The following is a 25612-nucleotide window of genomic DNA, read 5'->3' as shown; positions in this document are numbered from 1 at the left end:
ATGGATTATCTAATCCAACTTTTGGTGAATTTAGGAGAAATCTACAGACGTATAAAGACAAAGTAGTCAAATAAATGTGTTTCGGATATTTCCTTTAATCTGGCTTGATTCGACACTTATGTGACAACAGTTGTTCAAAAAGTGTTACACACAATGCAGTTTGAGGTCATACAATGCAGCAAGAAAAAAGTGACAGGTCAGCGAGGTCGTGAAGGTGAGCATCAGAGGAGGCTGATATGACTCCTCATACCCATGCGTTTTCTTTTCCTGTCTAACAAATGCTGAGTTCCTGTTTGGTATTTTAGTCTGCTATATCTCTTTATTTATGTTCTACGTCTTCACAGTGTGCCGACCTCCAGCAAACTCCCCATAGGAGACTCTGGACGTGTGTGAGTGTAAATAATCAGCAGGAATTCAAAATCTCTGACACAAAGTCTTTGCCGGTCTCAGTAAGTTGGACATCATGATGATGGTTTAATAATAAACACTTTAACAGCCAGACCGACGATGACCCCGAGCAGGAGATGTGTCAGGCCGGCCAGGGGCCCGATCACCTGCTCCATCAGTCCATCAAGAAACACTGTGGAGTCAGACGCTACGTTTAACCTCTACAGGGGCTTAACATCGTTGGAATATTAACGGACAGAAATGAGAATTGTTCTCATAAAACAGATAAGAATAAATCATTTACACCATCTGTAAAGCATCAAACTCAAAGTCCACATCATGAATTCCACCAGGATGACACCTGACATTTAAAGGACCACAGCAATCTCACAACAGACCAAACTTTACAACGATCTTACCGTGAACCGCTAAATACGTGGGATTAAAAATAACCGGTCTTCTGCTGGTATAATATCCACAGGAACAGCCCAGAGGCGTTCACTTGTCTGATCGTGAGGGAAACGGCAGAGATCTCGGATCTAATTTCAAAACGACCATTTCCAAATCCATCGGAGAAGGTCGCCGGCTGGAAGGGCTCGAAGATGAAGGAGATGGAGTGGGGCTGCGACCTCCGGACCGCCTGGAGCCAGGTGATCGGACTCAAAGAACTTGAGAAGTTGGAGCACAGCAGTGTGACTTCTCCACCTGGACCTCCACCGTCTGACACTCTGGACCTGACACACACACATGCAGCCTTGAAACAAGAGATTTACTCTCCGTTAAACAAGTGCTGTTGACATTTCCTTTAAATAAAACTTTTGAACAAGGGAATAGTCTCAATTTCCGGTGACCGCCGTTGTAAATGCAGCCGTACTCACCGAAGCTGCAGAGACTTAAAGCCGTGATCAAGCTGAAGCTCTTCATGGTGACTTAGCTGAGCTTCTGAGAGGCCGCTGCACAGAAAGACTCCTCAGACGTCTGATGAGTGAAGGGTTCAGGTCGGTGTGTGTGGGAACAGTCACGTTCTCTGTGTTCACTAGATTCAGACTTGAGTGGTTCACCACAGACGCTCGCCACATGTGTTATATCTGCATACGCTGTTGGTAACCATGGCAGCTGTTAAAGGGACTTTTAACCTCTTATGAAAAAATTTAATTTAATACATTCACTTCTATACAACCTATATAAGTAAACAAGACCATCAGAGAGAAGATTGGCTATTTCTTCTTTGCTCGTCATCCAAGATTCACCATGAAACTCCCTCGGCTTAGATTCCACCGGGACTCCCGGCATCAACCGGGCCCACAATGGAGGCCCAGAGCGTATTGCTGGGCCCACTGGAGGGGAGGGAGGCACGGAACCAGAACCTGGATCAGAGGGGGTCAGACCGTCAGACCCTGCTGCAGTCAAGCGAAAGCTTTTCTCGAGGGATTCTGGTTCACTACCACTTACGTCCACAGGGAGGGCCAACAGTTCCTCGCAGTGGCTTTAAGTTTCCAATGAAACAGCAGTTTCTCTGTGAAGATGTGTGTTGCTGTTACACATCTGGGCAACCTCTGGATCGCTGAGCCCATGATTCGCATCATGACGGTGCTGCTAACTTGACCTGACTCGTAAGGGGCGGAGACCGTATTGATTCAGATCAGTTTGCAGCTGACGGAGAAAGAAATGCATCAAGTTGTAAAGGTTTCTTTAAATGTTGCAAAATGACAACAAACATGTGCTGGGGACAAATCCAATTTACTTTGATTATTATTCCTTGTGGCCGAAGCCACCGTCTTCCTGTGGTGGAGACTTCACTGATATGATGACATCATCTAGTGACATCTAGTTCAGGAATTATGACGTATTGTTGGAGAGCTGCCATCCTCGGACTGTCCACTAGGTGTCCCCAGACTCTCTTGCCAGTCCACAACTCTTTCAATCAACTCATCGTGTTGGTGCTGATGGAGTTGACCAACACATCCAATATGAGTGGTGTATTATGGGTTGCACAACCCTGCACTGCTACAGGCATTTAAAAAGAACATTAAACCTAAATTAAAGCACACTTTAACACTGATGAGACAATTTGAATGTGTCTATATAAAAAACCATCCAGGCTTTTATGTCTCCTCTTGTTACACTTCTATTGTTTTTGTCAGTGTAAATCGATGAAAAAATGCTAGTTAGTGTTCATTATAATTATTCTCAGTGAAAGAGTTGAGGATGTGCATTGATGTATTCACGGTGGTTACTTAACCCACATTTAGTGAGTAACCCGTTTCATCAAAGCATGTGATGACTGGAATAGTCCTGAGACGCCATATGCCAAGTTGGTACATTAAATATTAGTATTGCAGTGTGTGTGTGTCTTTTTTTGTGGAGGCAATTCAAAGTTCACAAAAAAAACATAACAATTTCCCCAAAGTCTTGGTTTTATTCCTATAATTCTACCAGATCCCAATGTCAGGCCATTGTTAAAGCCATGTTGTATTCCCTAAAAACATTTTTCATACAAACTTAATTGTAAAATAATACTAAATAAACCAAAAATTGGAAATTCAATGAATTCTAATTTATGAGCGCAAATATATAGAAACAATTTCATTTCACAGACGATGGTTGATGTAGTTTTAATTTCTTTAACAAGAGATTTCAGGCCGTTTGTATCATTAAGTGAGGTTCTCGTTTAATTACAGTTCCCTACTGACAATAGAACTACACATCAACTTCCTGCATGGTCTCCCTCTGGAGTTTTGCATAGTTCTAACGTTTTAATTTAAGTTTGACCTGAGTCTGTGAGTCGCTTTATTTTGAAATAATTGGTGTCTTGATTTAATAAACATGACTGGATACATTAAAGTGCTTTAAACCAAGAATATGTTGAGGTTAAAACCAAAAGATACTTTCAAGCCTTTTTAAGAGTATTTCGTACATCTGGAAGAGCCAGGCCTCCAATATCCAGATGTGTTTACATACAGTGTGAAGGGAAATAAATGGACTGTAACAAACTGATTGATTGACGACCTTTAATGTGCAAACACCCACATGTTAACACCACAAAGGAATTGTACTTTGAATAGATGAAGGAAGCAAGTGAATGTACATTTAAATAAAGATGGCATCGATACACCTGGTGGCAATTATCAGCTGACTGAGTGAATACGCTTTAGAGATCTAAACATTGGTTCCCAACTTTTTGACTTGTGACCCCTTGAAAATAACTTCTAGAGGGCTGAAAAGGTAAGAGGACGTATCCTTTGCTTTCAGGAAAGCAGATATTAGTATTTGTGCTTGTACTATCGTTGGTTATAACTGTAGTCACATTTCAAAAGTGACATGTAATATTAACCTGTTATGTTATAAGTGTTATTGTGTTTACAGGAAGAAGTTGTTCGAGATGAGAAGTATGGTTGTTGCATTTACTGAGTTCAGGAGGTCAGCGAAGGCCTCATGACCTGTGTAGCTGTAACACCTGTCAATCATCTGCTTATGGGCGTTCCTCCAGCTTCGTTACAGACATGCAGACATTAAATGTACCTATTTTAAATGAGTTTTTAGCATAAAGTCCCTCAAATAATGGCAGGCATGGAGGGTCTCTGCTCCAGTGATGACTTATGATCTCATCCAATCCCACGCCTGCAAAATACATGTCACAAATGTATCGCAGCAATAGTCATAATAAAAGTGTAATCCATCATGTTGTAAAGTTGTATCCCTGTACCTCTCGTATGGCCTCTTTCAACACGGCTCATGGAAAATCCCGTTTGTTGGAAAACACCAGCAGCGTTGTGCCGGCTCACCTCTGCATGGAGGAAAACTACAGAGATTAATGTAAGAATCAAACAACGTGAACCATCGTGGATTTATGCTTCAAACAAGGAACTTTTTTTTAAAAGTGTGAGTGTGTGCCTCCTCCATTAACAGTGACTGAGCTGCTGTCTGCAGGCCTCCAGTCTGAGTCTGTCTGCGCTGTCCACCAGTCACACACCAGCCCGCCTGTGCTGCCTGTAGTTTAAAGACATCATTGGCATTTATGTATATATATTCATGTGGAAATGTGCGTGTAGCTGTATCCTTTCTTCGTTGTATAGCTTTTTTTCCGTGTTATATCAATAAACGTGGTTCATTAATGATCACACAGTACAGGTATTTAGTTAAACCATGTTGTACGCATTCTGGCCTGGCAAATGTCTTTTACGAGGCATCTTTGCTACCTTAAAGAATGTTTTTTAATAACTCTACTCTCATTTACAAAAACATGCCTAATTATATTGCACAAATGTCCTGTCTTTATGTTAAATTCTTTATAATACATCTTACTTGTTCAAAGTGCTGTTTGGAAATTTTTTGAGAGGGTCCTTTTCCTAGGCCTGCAAATAAAGAGATACATGCTATGTGGGCAGCCTTAACAAACAATGCTCTGATGTGTTGAGCATGCAGTATACCAAGAGGATAACAAGGTGCTCTCCTGCTGCTTGTTATGACAGCTGAGTTTACATCACCACACAAAATCACACACACAAACACAACACATTATTTCAAGATTTAAAGTTAAAGAGAGTGAGAACTTAATTGAACCACATGTCATTAACAGGGCTCTTAAGTTTTGAAGACGGGCAAGAGTGACATATCTATCCAGGATGCTTTATTTTCATTGGTTGCTGGATTAAATCTTACCCAGATACAACAGATACGTTTTTTTCTGATTGGCTATTGTGTAGCCCATTTCTTTTTTTTGATTGGCTGATAAGTGGCACCTCACAGCAGAACTCCAGGGGAGCGCTTGATTCCTCTACGGTGCGGGCAGCGCGGCTCATGTTGGCGCGCTGCGGCACATTAAAACATTAAATAGCCGAGAGTTTTTTCAGCGTGAGAAATACGATGTGTGGCGGAGTGCGTGACGTAAGACCGAAATGCGTGACACTTGAGAGCCCTGCATTAACACATCGCAGTCTGCTCGTTGTGTCTGTTTGAAAGTCTTCTTCTGTTGCTAACTTCGGGACTCTTTGGGGTAAATAGGATGTCTATGCAGCGAATAGGTTTATTGATGCGCTCCTTAGCGCCATCTATCGTCGCGGAGTTTGAAAAGAAACCAACGCGCCTCGGCCCAAAATCAGAATTTCTTTTGCCGTGAGAAATTGGTTGTGTGGCGTGAGAGCGTGTGAAAACATGCAAAAGCGTGTGTCACACGGCGAAACCGTGAGAGTTGGTAGCTCTGCTGTATCCTTTCTTCGTTGTATAGCTTTTTTTCCGTGTTATATCAATAAACGTGGTTCATTAATAATCACACAGTACAGGTCTTTAGTTAAACCTCAGACTAATAGCCAACAATCGAGCGTTAAGTATTAAAACTACCCAGAAAATAAGTATGTTCTACTCCACGTGGGGTTTGTTGTCAAATCTCAGATGGAGAGCGATTGCGGCGCTTGGCTCTCGCGAGAGTATCGTGATCACGTGTGCATGACGTCAGAGCAAGTCAAAAAAAACTGGACACAAATCTAACCAGCATGCATTGCGCACCGAGCTGTTCTACGCGGAGCTGGCTCATCTCTTACCAACCTAACGATGACGATTTCACAGCTTAGCCGTTCTGAGTGTCTGTGACTACACTTCATTTTTCTGATATTTGACACTTGATATTTATATACGTCTCTCCTCCGGGCTCGTGCCTCCCTGAGATCCGCTCGTGCAGCCGCCACGTGTTCGCCGACCAGAGGAAGTTAGCCCGCGAGCTAACGGGTCGCCATGCTTGAAGCAACGTGCTCTCTGGTTTACAGGTCGAGACCTCCAGAAGCCTGCGAAGGTAATATATCTCCACCGCGTGGCTCATTCAGACATGACGTAGTCTCCGGTGTATATTAAATCAATATAACTGGCACACAACCGAGCGCCTCGTGCTACAGTGATGTGCTCTTTGAACTCTCTCACTGAAAATACTTGTGGAAACTTAATCTCAAATTCTGAGTAGCATGCAACTCATTGTATAATTGTGCTCGTGTGAAGTAGTCTTAAAACTCATGGACGTCGTTTCCCTCCATTTTTAGGTGTCGGAAGAATGTGGTCTAACTCTGCACGAGGTAATAAAAAAAAAGTAATCTTCTAGCTCTGATCCACTGACTGGTGCTCATGTGCTTCAGTGATGATTCTTAATTCTCACTGAATCATCTTTTGAAGAAACACTTTACCAGATTCTGAGACGCACATGAGCTCCACCAGTACTGTAAAGCCTGCTTTAGTTGAACATGGCAACTATAACATTTTGTTAAGTCCATCTCTGACCTCTTGTCCTCCAGGTGTTCATGGCTGATCTACGGTCACGAGGAAGAATGAAGGACTGTTGCAGGTGAGAGACTCGAAGCTAGAATGAACTGTCAAATTATGCTAGACATAAAAGCATGTACATCATTTTTGTGATGGTATGTTATAAATCTGATCCGCCATAACAATGCAGAAGTTCATGTGTTTCTAAATAATCAAATGGTCCCCTGTCTGGGCAAGGCGGTGTCCATTCCTGGCACTAAGTCTTAATCTGACGGGGGAAGAGAAACTAAAGGCTGTGGTTCATCCCAGTCAACTCCGTTTAGTGAGTTAAAGGCTGATTCATGCTGTGGCCACATTGTTCCCAAGATCTAAATATATTTAAGGTTGCTGAATTTCCTCAATGCTTTTGTCTAGACTAAATTAAACTGCAGCTCACACTTGCACATCAGCGGTGGTGAATCGTGGGTCGTTTAGTCGTTCAGTGCGATGAAACTAATCATATAATTGTGCTCGTGTGAAGTCTCCTTAAAACTCACGGATGCCGTTTTCTCCCTTTTTAGGTGTTAGAAGAATGTGGTTGACCTCTACACAAGGTATGTTTTTTCTCTAATGTTCTAGCTCTGATCCACTGACTGTAATGTGCTTCAGTGATGATTCTTAATTCTCACTGAATCATCTTTTGAAGAAACGCTTTACCAGATTCTGAGACGCACATGAGCTCCACCAGCACTGTAACGCCTGCTTTAGTTCAACATGGCAACTATAACATTTTGTTAAGTCCATCTCTGACCTCTTGTCCTCCAGGTGTTCATGGCTGATCTATGGTGATGAGGAAGGATGAAGGACTGTTGCAGGTGAGAGACTGAAGGTAGAAGGAACTGTCTAATTTTACAGGCCATTATTTATGGGGTATAAACATGACGACGACATTGAAGTTCCTTCCACACTTGCAGTAACATCTACATGACGTCATGATGATGCATTTTCAATGATGATTAACCGATACTCACTTTGAACCGATGTGAAAAGACTAAGGCTGTCAGCGTTAACGCGTTAATCTATGCGATTAATTTGGCCGCGTTAACGCACTAAAATATATTAACGCAAGTTTTTTATTTTATTTTTACGGTTTGACACTGTTTCCGTTTTTAAAACAACCATTTCTCCGCGAAAATAAGGAGCAGAAATCAGTTTAACTCGTGGATGAATCAGTCGGGTTTCCTCCTCCTCCTTCCTCCCGCCTCCCCTGATACACAGAGGAACGGAGGGGCGACGGTCGGGTGACCAAAAGCGGAAAGAACTCGTCACAAAACCTTCACCGTGATTGGTCAATCCGTTTGTCTGTCAACATTTGGGAAAACCAATGAACACTCAGTAAATCACAAAGGTCCTCCCACCTCACAGGTTAGGCTCATTTAGCAGCCTGTCAGTCAGAGAACCAGAGAACACGGCGCGAGGACAATGAGGCTCATTTCAGAGCTGAGATTGTTCTGGAATGTTTGATGTAGAACACGTGGGTATATGTCACATGCAAAAGACTTTAAACGGTGAATTTATTTTATTTTGTAAAATGTATAAAATGTCCCCAGCCTCCAGAGGGTTAACGTGACATATTTGAATGTCAGTCAGTGTCCAAGGCCACTGGTTCTGCTGTTCAGTGTTAAAGATGACAGGACCAATGGGGTCTCAATATACTTCTTTTTTTAACTAATCTGATGTTTCACTGAAGAAACAATTTATCATCCACGATATTAAATACCTCGCTGGCACTTTATATGTAGGAGCCTCTTTGAAAACACAGCTCTGTGTGAAGTTTTGTCTTTGAAAAGAATGAACTTTTAATCGCGATTAATTAATCGCAGTTTCAAAATGTGCGATTAATTTTTTTTAATCGATTGACAGCCCTAGAAAAGACACGAACTTCTGAGAAACTGCATTTTCATTTGGCAGCAGTGGCGGCTGGTGAAATTTGGGGGGGGGGCACAGTTTAAATGGCACTCAACAATGAGAAGAAAAGAGGTTTTGAGTAGAATATTGTAAAAAACAGCTTTATTTAAAGAACAGTGTGCTCAACACTGTCCAATAACAACTATCAACACACTGTAACTTTTAGACCCCCCTTTAAGTTTTATTTCAATTTTTAAAATAAAGGTTTTAAACTTAGTGAAAACAGACAGATAGCAGAAAAATAAGAATGGTAAAAAACAAACCACCAAAAAAAAGAAAGTATTCTTTTTAAAAAAAAGTAATTTACTTGTTAAATCAATATTTTTAAAAAAAAAGTTAAAAAAAAACAATGGCCTGTTTCCCGAATTTTCGGGGTTTTGTTTTTAAAGAGGGTCTCTCCCTTTTTCACAGGTGGGCCTGCTGAAGAAACTTTCCTCATCTGTTTTCGGCCTTGATCCCGGTATGCCTCCTATAAAGGGTAACGTTTGTGGGGGTTTATTGCCACACCGCGGGTGGCCCCGCAGTTTGGTTATATTCCAGGGGGAGGGAACTATAACATGTATGTCCACCGACCCCCTTTATTACCCCCCGGGGGGATTTACCAGACTATAATTAAACATCATTTTTTAAATTTAATCCCCCGTTAATTTCCCATGCCTAAGGGAAAAAACAGGGTTGTTGGGTTTTTTAATGAGTTGTCTGGTCCATGTGGCCTCGGAGTGTCCGCCGGGAACTTGAACTGCGACCTCCTACTGAATCCGTTTGGGGGGGGGTGCTTCCTCTCCGTTCCTGGCCACGCACCCTTGGTTTTTAGGAGGAGAGGGGTTTTTCCCCCCCATGTACCGTGACCAACCTCCTCCCTGTAGGCTGTCCGTCGGGTGATCACCCCAACACTTTGTGTCGAGAAATTGAGATGCGGGGCTGTGATCCCAGTCGTGGGGTTTCAGGGTGGGGGGCTCCCCCACCCCCAGGGGCCCCTGTTTAGGGTCAGGGCCGAGGTGGTCTGCCCTCCTCACCCCTGGGGGGGGGTCCTTCCGCTCCTGGTAGATCAGGCCTGCCTCTGGCTTGGGCGAGCTTTTCCCGGGGGAAAAAAGTGTTAACCTGAGCTGTGTCCACAACCACATTCGCCACAACAGTTCCTCCTCCCGGTGGGAAAGGGGGGGAAGGCCAGGGAAGGTCCCGGTGGACGTTTTTGGTATGCAAAATTCCATGGGCCGCGGGCAGGAACAGGAACAAATGAAGTCCGCCAACCTCTAAACTTTACTGACAATAGGTGAGGGCTACGGGTCCCAGCATTCACAGGGTTCCTTGGGGGGGGGAAGGCACAATTGGCTCTTGAAGTTAGGGAACAAAGCCTGGGCAGGGGAGGGAAATGCTGAAGTCCTGCCAACTGGTCTGCACATGCTCGGGCCCGGCCCGGATGTGGTGGGACCTGCCGCCCGGACCACCCGTTGAAGGTCTGCGCCGCCACCTCTGAATGTCAGCGGCTGGTCTCCTCGGGCGGGGCTGCCTTCCGGGCTGCCGCTCACGCGAACCGAGCAAAGAATGTATTTAGCTCGCCTGGGAGGGAGGTAGAGAGTTTCTTCACCGCTGGTTCTCCCCCTGAAGTCCGGATTGTCTGTAGCCCTTCCACACCTCTCACGCGGCTCTTGAGCTTTTCCTCCACCTTGTTCCTGAACTCCCCCTTTGGGAGAGCCGATGGTCTTCGGAGGTCGGCGGGGTTTTGTATTCCGCCATATTCCCCGGGCAAAAGGGGGTGTTCGCTTGGGTGCAGGGGAACATCGCCATTTATCCACGGTTTCTGGTTGGGATAAACCGAACCGACTTGGTAGGAACAACGTCATCTATGCATTTCTTGATGAACCCGGGGACTGAGGCGCGATCACTGCGTTGTTGTCCGCGCGACCCTGAACATATCCCAGTCAACGTTTAAAACAGTCCTGTAGCATAGACTCCCATTGGTCCGACCAGCGTTTACTTCCTTCACAGCGATTGGGTTTTGCTTAGCCTCTGCCTGTAGGCGGGAGTAGTTGGATGGGCGGTGGTCCGATTTGCCCAACGGTGGGGGAGGAGGGGTTTGTATCCATCCCGAAGGGGTGTAGCAGTGGTCGGGAAGCTCCCCCGTGTTGCTTGTTATGTGTTGGTAGAACTTGGGGAACTTTCTTCAGGTTCGCTTTTTAAGTCCCCCCACAATGAAAGCAGCCTCGGGGGGCCGACTCCCGCTCGCTGATCGCCCAGAGTTCCTTCAGCGCTATGTCCGTACCCTTGAAAATAACTTCTAGAGGGCTGAAAGGTAAGAGGCGTATCCTTTGCTTTCAGGAAAGCAGATATTAGTATTTGTGCTTGTACTATCGTTGGTTATAACTGTAGTCACATTTCAAAAGTGACATGTAATATTAACCTGTTATGTTATAAGTGTTATTGTGTTTACAGGAAGAAGTTGTTGAGATGAGGAAGTATGGTTGTTGCATTTACTGAGTTCAGGAGGTCAGCGAAGGCCTCATGACCTGTGTAGCTGTAACACCTGTCAATCATCTGTACAACGCTGGGCGTTCCTCCAGCTTCGTTACAGACATGCAGACATTAAATGTACCTATTTTAAATGAGTTTTAGCATAAAGTCCCTCAAATAATGGCAGGCATGGAGGTCTCTGCTCCAGTGATGACTTATGATCTCATCCAATCCCACGCCTGCAAAACACATGTCACAAATGTATCGCAGCAATAGTGATAATAAAAGTGTAATCCATCATGTTGTAAAGTTGTATCCCTGTACCTCTCGTATGGCCTCTTTCAACACGGCTCATGGAAAATCCCGTTTGTTGGAAAACACCAGCAGCGTTGTGCCGGCTCACCTCTGCATGGAGGAAAACTACAGAGATTAATGTAAGAATCAAACAAGTGAACCATCGTGGATTTATGCTTCAAACAAGGAACATTTTTTTAAAAGTGTGAGTGTGTGCCTCCTCCATTAACAGTGACTGAGCTGCTGTCTGCAGGCCTCCAGTCTGAGTCTGTCTGCGCTGTCCACCAGTCACACACCAGCCCGCCTGTGCTGCCTGTAGTTTAAAGACATCATTGGCATTTATGTATATATATTTATGTGGAAATGTGCGTGTAGCTGTATCCTTTCTTCGTTGTATAGCTTTTTTTCCGTGTTATATCAATAAACGTGGTTCATTAATGATCACACAGTACAGGTATTTAGTTAAACCTCAGACTAATAGCCAACAATCGAGCGTTAAGTATTAAAACTACCCAGAAAATAAGGATGTTCTACTCCACGTGGGGTTTGTTGTCAAATCTCAGATGGAGAGCGACTGCGGCGCTTGGCTCTCGCGAGAGTATCGTGATCACGTGTGCATGACGTCAGAGCAAGTCGGGATAAAACTGGACACAAATCTAACCAGCATGCATTGCGCACCGAGCTGTTCTTCGCGGAGCTGGCTCATCTCTAACCAACCTAACGATGACGATTTCACAGCTTAGCCGTTCTGAGTGTCTGTGACTACACTTCATTTTTCTGATATTTGACACTTGATATTTATATACGTCTCTCCTCCGGGCTCGTGCCTCCCTGAGATCCGCTCGTGCAGCCGCCACGTGTTCGCCGACCAGAGGAAGTTAGCCCGCGAGCTAACGGGTCGCCATGCTTGAAGCAACGTGCTCTCTGGTTTACAGGTCGAGACCTCCAGAAACCTGCGAAGGTAATATATCTCCACCGCGTGGCTCATTCAGACATGACGTAGTCTCCGGTGTATATTAAATCAATATAACTGGCACACAACCGAGCGCCTCGTGCTACAGTGATGTGCTCTTTGAACTCTCTCACTGAAAATACTTGTGGAAACTTAATCTCAAATTCTGAGTAGCATGCAACTCATTGTATAACTGTGCTCGTGTGAAGTCGTCTTAAAACTCATGGACGTCGTTGCCCTCCATTTTTAGGTGTCGGAAGAATGTGGTCGAACTCTGCACGAGGTAATAAAAAAAAGTAATCTTCTAGCTCTGATCCACTGACTGGTGCTCATGTGCTTCAGTGATTCTTAATTCTCACTGAATCATCTTTTGAAGAAACACGTTACCAGATTCTGAGACGCACATGAGCTCCACCAGTACTGTAAAGCCTGCTTTAGTTGAACATGGCAACTATAACATTTTGTTAAGTCCATCTCTGACCTCTTGTCCTCCAGGTGTTCATGGCTGATCTACGGTCACGAGGAAGAATGAAGGACTGTTGCAGGTGAGAGACTCGAAGCTAGAATGAACTGTCAAATTATGCTAGACATAAAAGCATGTACATCATTTTTGTGATGGTATGTTATAAATCTGATCCGCCATGACAATGCAGAAGTTCACGTGTTTCTAAATGATCAATAATCAAATGGTCCCCTGTCTGGGCAAGGCTGTGTCCATTCCTGGCACTAAAGTCTTAATCTGACGGGGGAAGAGAAACTAAAGGCCGTGGTTCATCCCAGTCAACTCCGTTTCGTGAGTTAAAGGCTGATTCATGCTGTGGCCACATTGTTCCCAAGATCTAAATATATTTAAGGTTGCTGAATTTCCTCAATGCTTTTGTCTAGACTAAATTAAACTGCAGCTCACACTTGCACATCAGCGGTGGTGAATCGTGGGTCGTTTAGTCGTTCAGTGCGATGAAACTAATCATATAATTGTGCTCGTGTGAAGTCTCCTTAAAACTCAAGGATGCCGTTTTCTCCCCTTTTAGGTGTTAGAAGAATGTGGTTGACCTCTACACGAGGTATGGTTTTTTTCTCTAATGTTCTAGCTCTGATCAGGCATGAGAATCCCTCACCTTTCGGCGAAATTCGCCGTTTTGAAACCAAAATAGGTGACTGACGTGAATCGTGTCGATCCGAAGAGTTTTTGTTTTGGGGGAAGGGGGGGGGGGGTGTCAATTGGCCGGCGTTTATGAGATTGGAGTGGGACACGGAGAAAATGTGGAGTGGTGCTTTTCGCAATAAAACATCTTTGATGGGACGTGTCTCGGCCAATCAGCGTCAAGACGTCTTCAGCGTTTGGTGGTTTAGGTTAGCTTGAATGTTAGCCCGCTATCTGCTGCTGTCACGCTGCGGTGTAGCGATGCTAACAAAGTACCCGTCACGTTAAGAGCGATGTGATTTAGCATATTTTTAGTATCGATGCTTCATTAAAGAAGCGATCAGAGCGCACGCGCTGCTCCGTGTCGAGCTGTCTGCGCACACTACGCAGCGAGTGCCGTTAAGTGGCGGAATTTTCGGCTTTAAAAATTAAAAAAGATGCCAGAAGTGAAATGTTTAAGTTCAGTCTAAAGTTCTGTTTCTGTAACTCTCCAGCTGCTCATCCTGATGAACTTATTCATCAGGTTAGATACAGACTAACAGTCTCATAGTGATAATCAATGCTATGATGGCTCCATGTAGTTTCATTAATATCTTGTAGGCTAATACTAATAATACTGCCATTTGTTAAGTGTTGAAAAAGTTGGTAAAAAGTGAACCATACAGATATTTTATTTATTACTATTATAGATAAATATACCAGGATCGTATTTATGGTACTGTTTTATGGTATTGTATCAGTATCATGATATTTATGGCAAGTATGGCATAGATTAGAACATAAGTGTCAAACTCATGGCCCGCGGGCCAAATGTGGCCCGCCACGTCATTTTATGTGACGGCATTCTTGTGTCCTTAAGATTCACTTGTTGGTTCATAATTGACTGTAAAAGGGAATATTACTAAATAGTTGTGTTGTGCATACTGTGATATTCTGAACACTCAGGTTCAAACTGCAACATCTTTTCATCTTGTCATTCAGGGGTGATAGTGCGTCCCAAAGCCAGACCAGTGGAGAACCACTGCCCCAGACCAGTAGAGAACTACTGCCCCAGACCAGTAGAGAACCACTACCCAGACCAGTGGAGAACCACCTGTCTCAACTGTGAAAAAGCTTTTAACAAAGTTAATGTAATAATGTTTGTTTGATCTTTGATAAAGTAATGTGGGTTAAAATAAATATAATTAAATTAAATAGATGTATTGTATAATATTAAATACATTTGCATATATAGTTATACATTTATATAAGTACACCTAAATAAACAAACAAATGCAAAGACAGTTATTTAACAATATGTTCTGGAGTAGTTAGAATTATACCGTGTTAGTGACAACCGGCCCTTTGAGGGCAGCCATGAGGCGGATGTGGCCCTCGGTGAAAATGAATTTGACACCCCTGGATTAGAAGATCGTGACAACCAGGTAGAGGCAGAACAGACTCGATGAACAGACTCGATGAACAGACTCGATGAACAGACTCGATGAACAGACTCGAGGCTCAGACTCGAGGCTCAGCAGAGCACAAGACTTGAAGACTTGTTCACGCCAAAAAAAAAAGGAAGTTGGTTCATGAATGACTATATTATATACAATATTACTATTATTATAGGGCCCACTGACTTGGTGTCAGAATGGAGGAACTATAGATTATCATACAACGTCCAACATCGATGTTCGTGGAAGTCACCAGCACCCCCCCCCCTGCGCGCGCGCCTATCCTTCTCACCTTTTTCACCCCTGACCCGTTTTCATGCCTGCTGATCCACTGACTGTCATGTGCTTCAGTGATGATTCTTAATTCTCACTTAATCATCTTTTGAAGAAACACTTTACCAGATTCTGAGACGCACATGAGCTCCACCAGCACTGTAACGCCTGCTTTAGTTCAACATGGCAACTAACATTTTGTTAAGTCCATCTCTGACCTCTTGTCCTCCAGGTGTTCATGGCTGATCTACGGTGATGAGGAAGGATGAATGACTGTTACAGGTGAGAGACTGAAGCTAGAAGGAACTGTCTAATTATACAGGCCATTATTTATGGGGTATAAACATGACGACGACATTGAAGTTCCTTCCACACTTGCAGTAACATGACGTCATGATGATGCAGTTTCAATGATGATTAACCGATACTCACTTTGAACCGATGTGAAAAGACACGAACTTCTGGGAAACTGCATTTTCATTTGCCAGCAGTGGCGGCTGGTGAATTTTTTTTGGGGCGCAGTTTAAATGGCACTCAACAATGAGAAGAAAAGAGGTTTTGAGTAGAATATTGTAAAAAAACAAAGCTATTTCAAGAAAACACCGTGCTCAACACTGTCCAATAACAACTATCAACACACTAACTTTGGGCATGAGAGGTTCAGAGCAGCTTTAAGAAACATTGGGTTGGGTTTCAGAGGTTTGCAAAATAAAAGAGTTTCACCCTCAGATGAAAGAGGTTCAGAGCAGAATAGTCAGAAAGAGATCACATGTTACATGGGGGACAGAGCAGACCCACTCCTGTAAAGACAAGTAGCCTCCTCTCTTTAAAGTGGTCACTTTACTCTCTGGTTAAAGTCAATCATGTCTGTAACCTGTTTCCATTATTCTGGAGGGAATGTGTCTGTTTTTCAGAACTTCTTCGTTGTGTTTTCGATGCAAGTTCGGTCTCCTGCTGCTCTGCTCTGCAAACAGGGTTGGCTTCATGCTGTTAGCTCCATGCATTCATGCTTTACACTTGTCTGAAGCTCTTTAGATCCCCCCCCGTTCTAGTCCAGAGAGTTTCAGTCCCAGGACTTTGGAACAACAGACAGGGGAAACTAAACAGCGCATTACTCACTGAGCTCCAGCTGACAGCTCCGTTAGCAACCTGCTCCGTGGAGCTCTCTGGCTGAGGGAACGATACCGGTCTCTGATCTGCCGAATAGTCCAATCACGTGAAATAATAAAACAATGTCATTGGCCAGAGCGCACATTTTTGTGCCCCAAGATTCACGTTTCATCCGCCAATGAGAAGCCGTCCTTGCCGAAACAACTGTGAAATGTTTGCTCGCTGCCGCACACACGTTGGGCCGGAGCCCTGAAAATGGGGAGGGGCTTCTCTCCGTGATGATGAGTGGCGATATATTATATTTTTTCTAGGGCTGTCAATCGATTAAAAAAAATTAACTAATTAATCGCACATTTTGACATTCATTAATCGCGATTAAAAGTTCTTCTTTCTTTTAAAGACAAAACTTCACACAGAGCTGTGTTTCAAAGAGGCTCCTACCTATAAAGTGCCAGCGAGGTATTTAATATTGTTGATGATAAATTGTTTCTTCAGTGAAACATCCAGATTAGTAAAAAAGAAAAGAAGTATATTGAGACCCCATTGGTCCTGTCATCTTTAACACTGAACACAGCAGAACCAGTGGCCTTGGTAACTGACTGACATTCACATATGTCACGTTAACCCTCTGGAGGCTGGACTCATTTTCTCCATTTTACAAAAAAATGTAAATTCACCTTTTAAAGACGTTTGCATACGACACATACCCACGTGTTATTCATCAAACATTCCAGAACAATCTCAGCTCCATATATATTGAGGCACATTGTCGCGCCGTGTCCTCTGGTTCTCTGACTGACAGGCTGCTAATGAGCCTCACCTGTGAGGTGGGAGGTCCTTTGTGATTTACTGAGTGTTCATTGGTTGTTTTTTCGCAAAATGTTGACAGACAAACGGATTGACAAATCACGGTGAAGGTTTCGAGTGACTAATTCTTTCCGCGCCGCGTCACCCGACACGTCGCCCCTCCGTTCCTCTGTGGATCCGAGGGGGAGACGGGAGGAAGGAGGAGCAGGAGGAAACCCGACTGATTAATCCACGAGTTTAAACTGATTTCTGCTCCTCATTTTCGCGGAGAAATAATTGTTATAAAAACGGAAACAGTGTTAAACCGTACTGCCGCGGTTTGACACTCAGAGGAGTGTAAAAACTTCAACGAACACCGGAAGTAAACAAAGTTGCGTTAAAATATTTTAGTGCGTTAACGCAGCCAAATTAATCGCATAGATTAACGCTGACAGTCCTAATTTTTTCACATTAATTTAAGTGGTTGTTGACAGGCTGACGGTCTCCCACACACATTTAGCGCGTCAACACGGTATATTTACTATTTAAATGACTTGGCATATAATGTTTTTTGACAGGATGTATTTTTTTCTTTTTTTCATCAACATTTTAAGAGGGGCGGCACCCTAGTGCCCTCTATGGACGCACCGCCACTGTTTACCAGGTTTAACTGACCGTAACTTGTATTTTTATTCTCATCCAGATCTCAGTAAAAGTCACGAGCATCTTTTGTGCAGTAAATTAATTTCATCATTTGCCAACAGATGATTCATCGCCTGCTTTGACGTGACTGGTGGTCTCGTTGAAGGTAAGATATAAATGCACCGTTAGAGGCCGATGGCCTTTATTCCCACACCTGCTGAGAATGATGAGATAACGTCTTGTTCGTCTGAATCAATGTTGAGAAATCGAATAACTGACATCAGCGACGGAGAGCCGTGGGTAGTTCAGGCTTCTCGTGCTCGGCTCTGACTGTTGTCCTCTTCTGCAGGTGTCTGGCTTTGGAAGACGCTGCCATCTTAACGACGAGGGTGTTAGTTAGTCCAGGTAAGTGAGGCCTTCAGGTGTTTTCTAGGTGGCCATGATGACGTACAAGTAGTTGATGGATCCTGATCATGTTGGAGACTTTTACCGGGAGAGCATCCTAGTGTTCAGATGATCCACTAAATCTTCCACGCTGCTCCGTCGTCTCTGAAGTGATTTATTTATTACCGCCCCAGTCTGATAATTCATGACTGATTGGTACCTCTGGTCTCACTAGACGTAATGATGTAGTCGTTCATATAAAGCAAACCGTATTGACTCACCCTGTTCACTGTTACAGGTTTGATGTCGATCTCTTCAGGGGAACGGGACACCTGGGACCACTGCAGGTAAATGTAGTTTGATTTTACTTGTGAAATATGTTACATATGTAAACTAGAATGGGCACTTGGTAGAGCGCATACCTTCGCATATATGATTGGGCATTGAATTATGAACATTTTGGCATTAGTTGCATGCCAATTGGACAAAAATGTATCGTGCTATGGTAAAAAAAAAGATCTTGACCTTTGACCCGATTGATCCCAAAGTCTAATCAAATGGTCCCCGGATAATAACCAATCATCCCAGCAAATTTCATGCGATTCGGTTCAATACTTTTTGAGTTCTGCGAATAACACGCATACAAATAAATAAATACACGGCGATCAAAACATAACCTTCCGCATTTTCAATGCGAAGGTAATGAGAACCTAGAGTGATGTTTCTGGGATTGTGGACATGATTAAATCTGGTCCTAGTCAAGGCCTCCCAATTGCCTCACTACTCCAGTCAGCCTCCTCTCCTGTTGACCCAGTACGGCACTGATGACCCTTACGAGGTGTAAAGTGACCTGCTGGTGTTCTGATGGAGCGGAGCGCTGGCTGTGAGTAAATGACTGAAAATGTTTTATGATCTAATCCCAGATGCTAAATCTTACTTTTTTCCAAATGGTCACAATTTGGGTTAAGTATTTGTTTTGTGATTACCAGTCCATGTACATTTATTGAAAACCTAATTGTCAAATTATTTAAATGAAAGTTTTTTTTATTGTTGTGGCAACATGGCAACTATAACATTTTGTTAAGTCCATCTCTGACCTCTTGTCCTCCAGGTGTTCATGGCTGATCTAAGGTGGCGAGGAAGGATGAAGGACTGTTGCAGGTGAGAGACTGAAGCTAGAAGGAACTGTCAAATTATACTGGACATAATCGACATAAAAGACAAGCATGTACATCATTTTTGTGATGCTATGTTATAAATCTGATCCGCCATGACAATGCAGAAGTTCACGTGTTTCTAAATGATCAATAATCAAATGGTCCCCTGTCTGGGCAAGGCGGTGTCCATTCCTGGCACTAAAGTCTTAATCTGACGGGGGAAGAGAAACTAAAGGCCGTGGTTCATCGCTGTCAACTCCGCTTAGTGAGTTAAAGGCTGATTCATGCTGTGGCCACATTGTTCCCAATATCTAAATATATTTACGGTTGCTTAATTACCTTCGCATTGACAATGCCGGAAGGTTATGTTTTGATCGCCATTTATTTGTATGCGTGTTATTCGTAAAACTCAAAAAGTATTGAACCGAATCGCATGAAATTTGGTGGGATGATTGTTTATTATCCCGGGACCAGTTGATTAGATTTTGGGATCGATCGGGTCAAAGGTCATGAACAGGTCAAAATCTTTCGCAGGACTCAAAAAGTATTGAATCGCATGAAATTTGGTGGGATGATTGGTTATTATCCGGGGACCAGTTGATTAGATATTGGGATCGATCGGGTCAAAGGTCAAGGTCATGAAATGGTACCAAAAAAGTGTCTGCGGCGAAGGTATGCGCTCTACCGAGTGCCCGTTCTAGTTTCCTCAATGGTTTTGTCTAGACTAAATTAAACTTCAGCTCACACTTGCACATCAGCGGTGGTGAATCGTGGTCGTTTAGTTGTTCAGTGCTCGGCTCTGACTGTCATTTGTTGCAGGTTTCTGGCTTTGGAAGATGCTGCCATCTTAACAATGAGGGTGTTTGTCCAGGTGAGTGAGGCCTTCAGGTGTTTCACTTCACTGAGTGAGCTGCTTGTCAACATATTTACAAGCTCTAGTTTTGTTGAAGCTCGCAGCGTCACGTCAACAATCATTAACCAGCCGGCAGTAAATCTCATTAGTTTAATCTCATGTGCTACAGTGATGTGCTCTTTGAACTCTCACTGAAAATATTTGTGGAAACTTAATTTCCAATTCTGAGTCGCATGAAACTAATCATATAATTGTGCTCGTGTGAAGTCTCCTTAAAACTCACGGATGCTGTTTTCTCCCTTTTTAGGTGTTAGAAGAATGTGGTTGACCTCTACACGAGGTATGTTTTTCTCTAATCTTCTCGCTCTGATCCACTGACTGTCATGTGCTTCAGTGATCATTCTTAATTCTCACTGAATCATCTTTTGAAGAAACACTTTACCAGATTCTGAGACGCACATGAGCTCCACCAGCACTGTAACGCCTGCTTTAGTTCAACATGGCAACTAACATTTTGTTAAGTCCATCTGACCTCTTGTCCTCCAGGTGTTCATGGCTGATCTACAGTGATGAGGAAGGATGAAGGACTGTTGCAGGTGAGAGACTGAAGCTAGAAGGAACTGTCTAATTATACAGGCCATTATTTATGGGGTATAAACATGACGACGACATTGAAGTTCCTTCCACACTTGCAGTAACATGATGTCATGATGATGCATTTTCAATGATGATTAACCAATACTCACTTTGAACCGATGTGAAAAGACATGAACTTCTGAGAAACTGCATTTTCATTTGGCAGCAGTGGCGGCAGGTGAATTTTTTTTTTTGGGGGGGCGCAGTTTAAATGGCACTCAACAATGAGAAGAAAAGAGGTTTTGAGTAGAATATTGCAGGGCTCCAGACTAACTTTTTTTACTAGGAGCACAGTGGCCCCTAACTTAAAATTTTAGGGGCGCAAGCAGAAAATTTAGGGGCGCACACAGGGTTTTTCCTGGGTGAAAATGGGTCTTCGGTGCTCCCCAAAATGTTTGCGCGCTATGCGCGCACCGTCTGTTCATGCAGGTTGAGCTGTTGAGTGAGTGATCAGCAGCTGGCCGCTCTGTCCATTCACGCACCTCACAGTTGTATATTGATCAGACAAGAAGACACGCTTATCAACTCCAGTGTTTCCCCTACTATTATAACAGGGTGAAATCTCCACCCGCCACTCTATAATTTTCGTCTACCCCGTCAACAATTTCTCATGACAGAGCGGCCGCCACACACCACATCGCAGTTTTAATCGCAGACTTTTTTTGCCTTAGTTCGGAAAAAGCGCCGCCTAAATTCTTCTTCGCAGGAAAACCTGACACACTATAAATCGACAAAGTTTTCCCATCATTTTACTGTATTACTGATAACACCTATAATATACAATCTTATGCCTGTTTGCCTTCATGAACTGCAAAATATTCACAACAGAACTCTTCAGCGCTGTATTGAGTTTAAACATATTTAAGAGAAAACATACCTGAGCATGTGCATGTTGCACTTCATGTGGCCAATCAAAACATTTGTTGGTTTCTGAGATGCACCGATCAGGTTTTTGGTGCCGATCACTGAAATCAGTATCTGCTTATCCGATAATACCAATCACGGTGTTGATTGAAGCATTCTATTTATTGTAGCATTGCCTAGGACTATGAGGAATACATATTCAAACATTAAAGAAATTACCGATTTCTTTAGGACTTTTACTTTGAAAAATGTCCTAATTGATACATTAAAATTGTTTGATTGCTATTGTAGGGGATTTCAGATATGTATGGTACACATCTGTATCATTCATTTTGGAACTCTTGGGAAATCTATATACAGGACTTTTCTTAACATACAAAAGACTGACTAATTTTTATAAACTATTCGGTCCAGTAAAAATGTTTTAATGTTAGCATAATTTAAGCTTAAATCTCAGAAACTATCTATAAAAGATACAACATCAGTTCATTGTTTACTTTATATGTTCGTGTATGATTTGTCGACATCTTATTTTGATAAACGGATGTTGTTTCACGTGGTTCTTTCCGCTAACTTTGCAAAACCGGATGTTACTTAAATCCTTCCGCTAACTTTATCAAAATCCTCACGCTCCTGATGGAATGCGTTTATCGTGAACATCAGTCTATAGGAGCAGACATGTGAGAGTCGGCTGAGTCGACCCAGAGATTCAACTGGGACGGGACGCCGCTGGTGGTGAGGATCCCTCGTGGACCTCTCACTCTGCGCCCTCGCCTCGTGTCTCCGCTGCGGTGCGCCTCTTTTCACACATTAGCCCCCGCCACACAGGCCAGCCTCTTCTTCTTCTTTCGTCTCCTTTCTTCTTCTTCTGGAGTTAATGTCGGTTAGCAAACCAGTCATTCAGGCATTACCGCTAACTATAGTGGGCTGAAGTGTAGAACAAGTTTGTAAGCAACAAAAATATTTAATAACAAAAAAAAGAAACCTGCTAATTTACTGGTCGCGCATGCGCGAGTTGATGAAAAATTTACTCGCACTGTGTCTAATTTTAGGCGCAAAATGCGACCATTTGGTCGCAGTCTGGGGCCCTGTATTGTAAAAAACAAAGCTATTTCAAGAAAACACCGTGCTCAACACTGTCCAATAACAACTATCAACACACTAACTTTGGGCATGAGAGGTTCAGAGCAGCTTTAAGAAACATTGGGTTGGGTTTCAGATGTTTGCAAAATAAAAGTTTCACCCTCACATGCAAGAGGTTCAGAACAGAATAGAGTCAGAAAGAGATCACATGTTACATTGGGTGACAGAGCAGACCCACTACTGTAAAGACAAGTAGCCTCCTCTCTTTAAAGTGGTCAAACTTCTCCATAACTCTCTGGTTAAAGTCAATCATGTCTGTAACCAGCCTGTTTCCATTATTCTGGAGGGAATGTGTCTGTTTTTCAGAACTTCTTCGTTGTGTTTTCGATGCCAGTTCGGTCTCCTGCTGCTCTGCTCTGCAAACAGGGTTAGCTTCATGCTGTTAGCTCATGCATTCATGCTTTACACTTGTCTGAAGCTCTTTAGACCCCTCCCCCCGTTCTAGTCCAGAGAGTTTCAGTCCCAGGACTTTGGAACAACAGACAGGGGAAACTAAACAGCGCATTACTCACTGAGCTCCAGCTGACCAGCTCCGTTAGCAACCTGCTCGCGTAGCTCCGTGGAGCTCTCTGGCTGAGGGAACGATACCGGTCTCTGATCTGCCGACTAGTCCAATCACGTGAAATAATAAAACTGTCATTGGCCAGAGCGCACATTTATGTGCCCCAAGATTCACGTTTCATCCGCCAATGAGAAGCCATCCTTGCCGAAACAACTGTGAAATGTTTGCTTGCTGCCGCACACACGTTGGGCCGGAGCCCCGAAAATGGGGAGGGGCTTCTCTCCGTGATAATGAGTGGCGATATATTATATGTTTTCTAGGGCTGTCAATCGATTAAAAAAATTTAACTAATTAATCGCACATTTTGACATTCATTAATCGCGACTAACAGTTATTTTTTCTTTTTAAAGACAAAACTTCACACAGAGCTGTGTTTTCAAAGAGGCTCCTACCTATAAAGTGTCAGCGAGGTATTTAATATTGTTGATAAATTGTTTCTTCAGTGAAACATCAGATTAGTAAAAAAGAAAAGAAGTATATTGAGACCCCATTGGTCCTGTCATCTTTAACACTGAACACAGCAGAACCAGTGGCCTTGGTAACTGACTGACATTCACATATGTCATGTTAACCCTATGGAGGCTGGGCTCATTTTCTCCATCTTACAAAAAAATGTAAATTCACCTTTTAAAGACGTTTGCATATGACACATACCCACGTGTTCTACATCAAACATTCCAGAACAATCTCAGCTCTCTATATATTGAGGCACATTATCGCGCCGTGTCCTCTGGTTCTCTGACTGACAGGCTGCTAATGAGCCTCACCTGTGAGGTGGGAGGTCCTTTGTGATTTACTGAGTGTTCATTGGTTGTTTTTTCGCAAAATGTTGACAGACAAACGGATAGACCAATCACGGTGAAGTTTTCGTGTGACGAGTACTTTCCGCGTCGCCCCTCCGTTCCTCTGTGGATCCGAGGGGGAGACGGGAGGAAGGAGGAGCAGGAGGAAACCCGACTGATTAATCCACGAGTTTAAACTGATTTCTGCTCCTCATTTTCGCGGAGAAATAATTGTTATAAAAACGGAAACAGTGTTAAACCGTACTGCCGCGGTTTGACACTCAGAGGAGTGTAAAAACTTCAACGAACACCGGAAGTAAACAAAGTTGCGGTAAAATATTTTAGTGCGTTAACGCAGCCAAATTAATCGCATAGATTAATGCTGACAGTCCTAATTTTTTCACATTAACTTAAGTGGTTGTTGACAGGCTGACGGTCTCCCACACACATTTAGCACGTCAACACGGTATATTTACTATTTAAATGACTTGGTATATAATGTTTTTTGACAGGATGTATTTTTTTCCATCAACATTTTAAGAGGGGCGGCGCCCTAGTGCCCTCTATGGACGCACCGCCACTGTTTACCAGGTTTAACTGACCGTAACTTGTATTTTTATTCTCATCCAGATCTCAGTAAGTCACTAGCATCTTTTGTGCAGTAAATTAATTTCATCATTTGCCAACAGATGATTCATCGCCTGCTTTGACGTGACTGGTGGTCTCGTTGAAGGTAAGATATAAATGCACCGTTAGAGGCCGATGGCCTTTATTCCCACACCTGCTGAGAATGATGAGATAACGTCTCGTTCGTCTGAATCAATGTTGAGAAATCGAATAACTGACATCAGCGACGGAGAGCCGTGGGTAGTTCAGGCTTCTCGTGCTCGGCTCTGACTGTTGTCCTCTTCTGCAGGTGTCTGGCTTTGGAAGACGCTGCCATCTTAACGACGAGGGTGTTAGTTAGTCCAGGTAAGTGAGGCCTTCAGGTGTTTTCTAGGTGGCCATGATGACATACAAGTAGTTGATGGATCCTGATCATGTTGGAGACTTTTACCGGGAGAGCATCCTAGTGTTCAGATGATCCACTAAATCTTCCACGCTGCGCCGTCGTCTCTGAAGTGATTTATTTATTACCGCCCCAGTCTGATAATTCATGACTGATTGGTACCTCTCTGGTCTCACTCGACGTAATGATGTAGTCGTTCACATAAAGCAAACCGTATTGACTCACCCTGTTCACTGTTACAGGTTTGATGTCGATCTCTTCAGGGGAACGGGACACCTGGGACCACTGCAGGTAAATATGGTTTAGTTTTACTTGTGAAATGTTACATGTGTAAATGAGAACCTAGAGTGGTGATTCTGGGATTGTGGACGTGATGAATAGCTCGCATCAGTCAAGGCGCGTCCGCTGCCTTACTACTCCAGTCAGCCTCCTCTCCTGTTGACCCAGTACGGCACTGATGACCCTTACGAGGTGTAAAGTGACCTGCTGGTGTTCTGATGGAACGGAGCGCTGGCTGTGAGTAAATGACTGATAATATCTTCTGATCTAATCCC

At 43.4% G+C, this 25612-nt stretch overlaps 1 long non-coding RNA gene, 1 other non-coding gene and 2 pseudogenes across 25 annotated transcripts in view; all 4 read left to right on the top strand.

The window, feature by feature from the left end:
• Positions 1 to 5821: 5821 nt before the first annotated feature.
• LOC130211656 (uncharacterized) overlaps positions 5822 to 25612 on the top strand; it is a 37951-nt gene continuing 18160 nt past the window's right edge. For 11 of the 24 annotated variants that reach the window (XR_008835131.1, XR_008835138.1, XR_008835116.1 and 8 more), the window contains exons 1-15: positions 12019 to 12286; positions 12528 to 12560; positions 12773 to 12822; positions 13309 to 13341; positions 15363 to 15412; positions 17791 to 17834; positions 18018 to 18073; positions 18351 to 18399; positions 19164 to 19213; positions 20029 to 20080; positions 20370 to 20402; positions 20609 to 20658; positions 24739 to 24782; positions 24966 to 25021; positions 25301 to 25349. This is a non-coding gene — a long non-coding RNA (uncharacterized LOC130211656). Of the gene's footprint in view, positions 6176 to 6416; positions 6450 to 6665; positions 6716 to 7193; positions 7227 to 7437; positions 7502 to 12018; positions 12287 to 12527; positions 12561 to 12772; positions 12823 to 13308; positions 13342 to 15362; positions 15413 to 17729; positions 17835 to 18017; positions 18074 to 18350; positions 18400 to 19163; positions 19214 to 20028; positions 20081 to 20369; positions 20403 to 20608; positions 20659 to 24738; positions 24783 to 24965; positions 25022 to 25300; positions 25350 to 25612 lie in introns of those variants that run through there. The other 13 variants (XR_008835119.1, XR_008835118.1, XR_008835123.1 and 10 more) reach the window with 13 other exon arrangements.
• LOC130212348 (small nucleolar RNA SNORD31) lies at positions 18218 to 18284 on the top strand (annotated as a pseudogene).
• Positions 20782 to 20846, top strand: LOC130212341 (small nucleolar RNA SNORD29). Its single transcript, XR_008835304.1, has one exon. It is a non-coding gene; the product is annotated as a small nucleolar RNA SNORD29 (small nucleolar RNA).
• LOC130212353 (small nucleolar RNA SNORD31) lies at positions 25166 to 25234 on the top strand (annotated as a pseudogene).

This window comes from Pseudoliparis swirei, chromosome 21 (assembly GCF_029220125.1).
Source record: "Pseudoliparis swirei isolate HS2019 ecotype Mariana Trench chromosome 21, NWPU_hadal_v1, whole genome shotgun sequence".
Taxonomy (NCBI): Eukaryota; Metazoa; Chordata; class Actinopteri; order Perciformes; family Liparidae; genus Pseudoliparis; species Pseudoliparis swirei.
The sequence above is the reverse complement of the archived record's forward strand: the minus strand, read 5'-3'. Positions and strand labels throughout refer to the sequence as shown.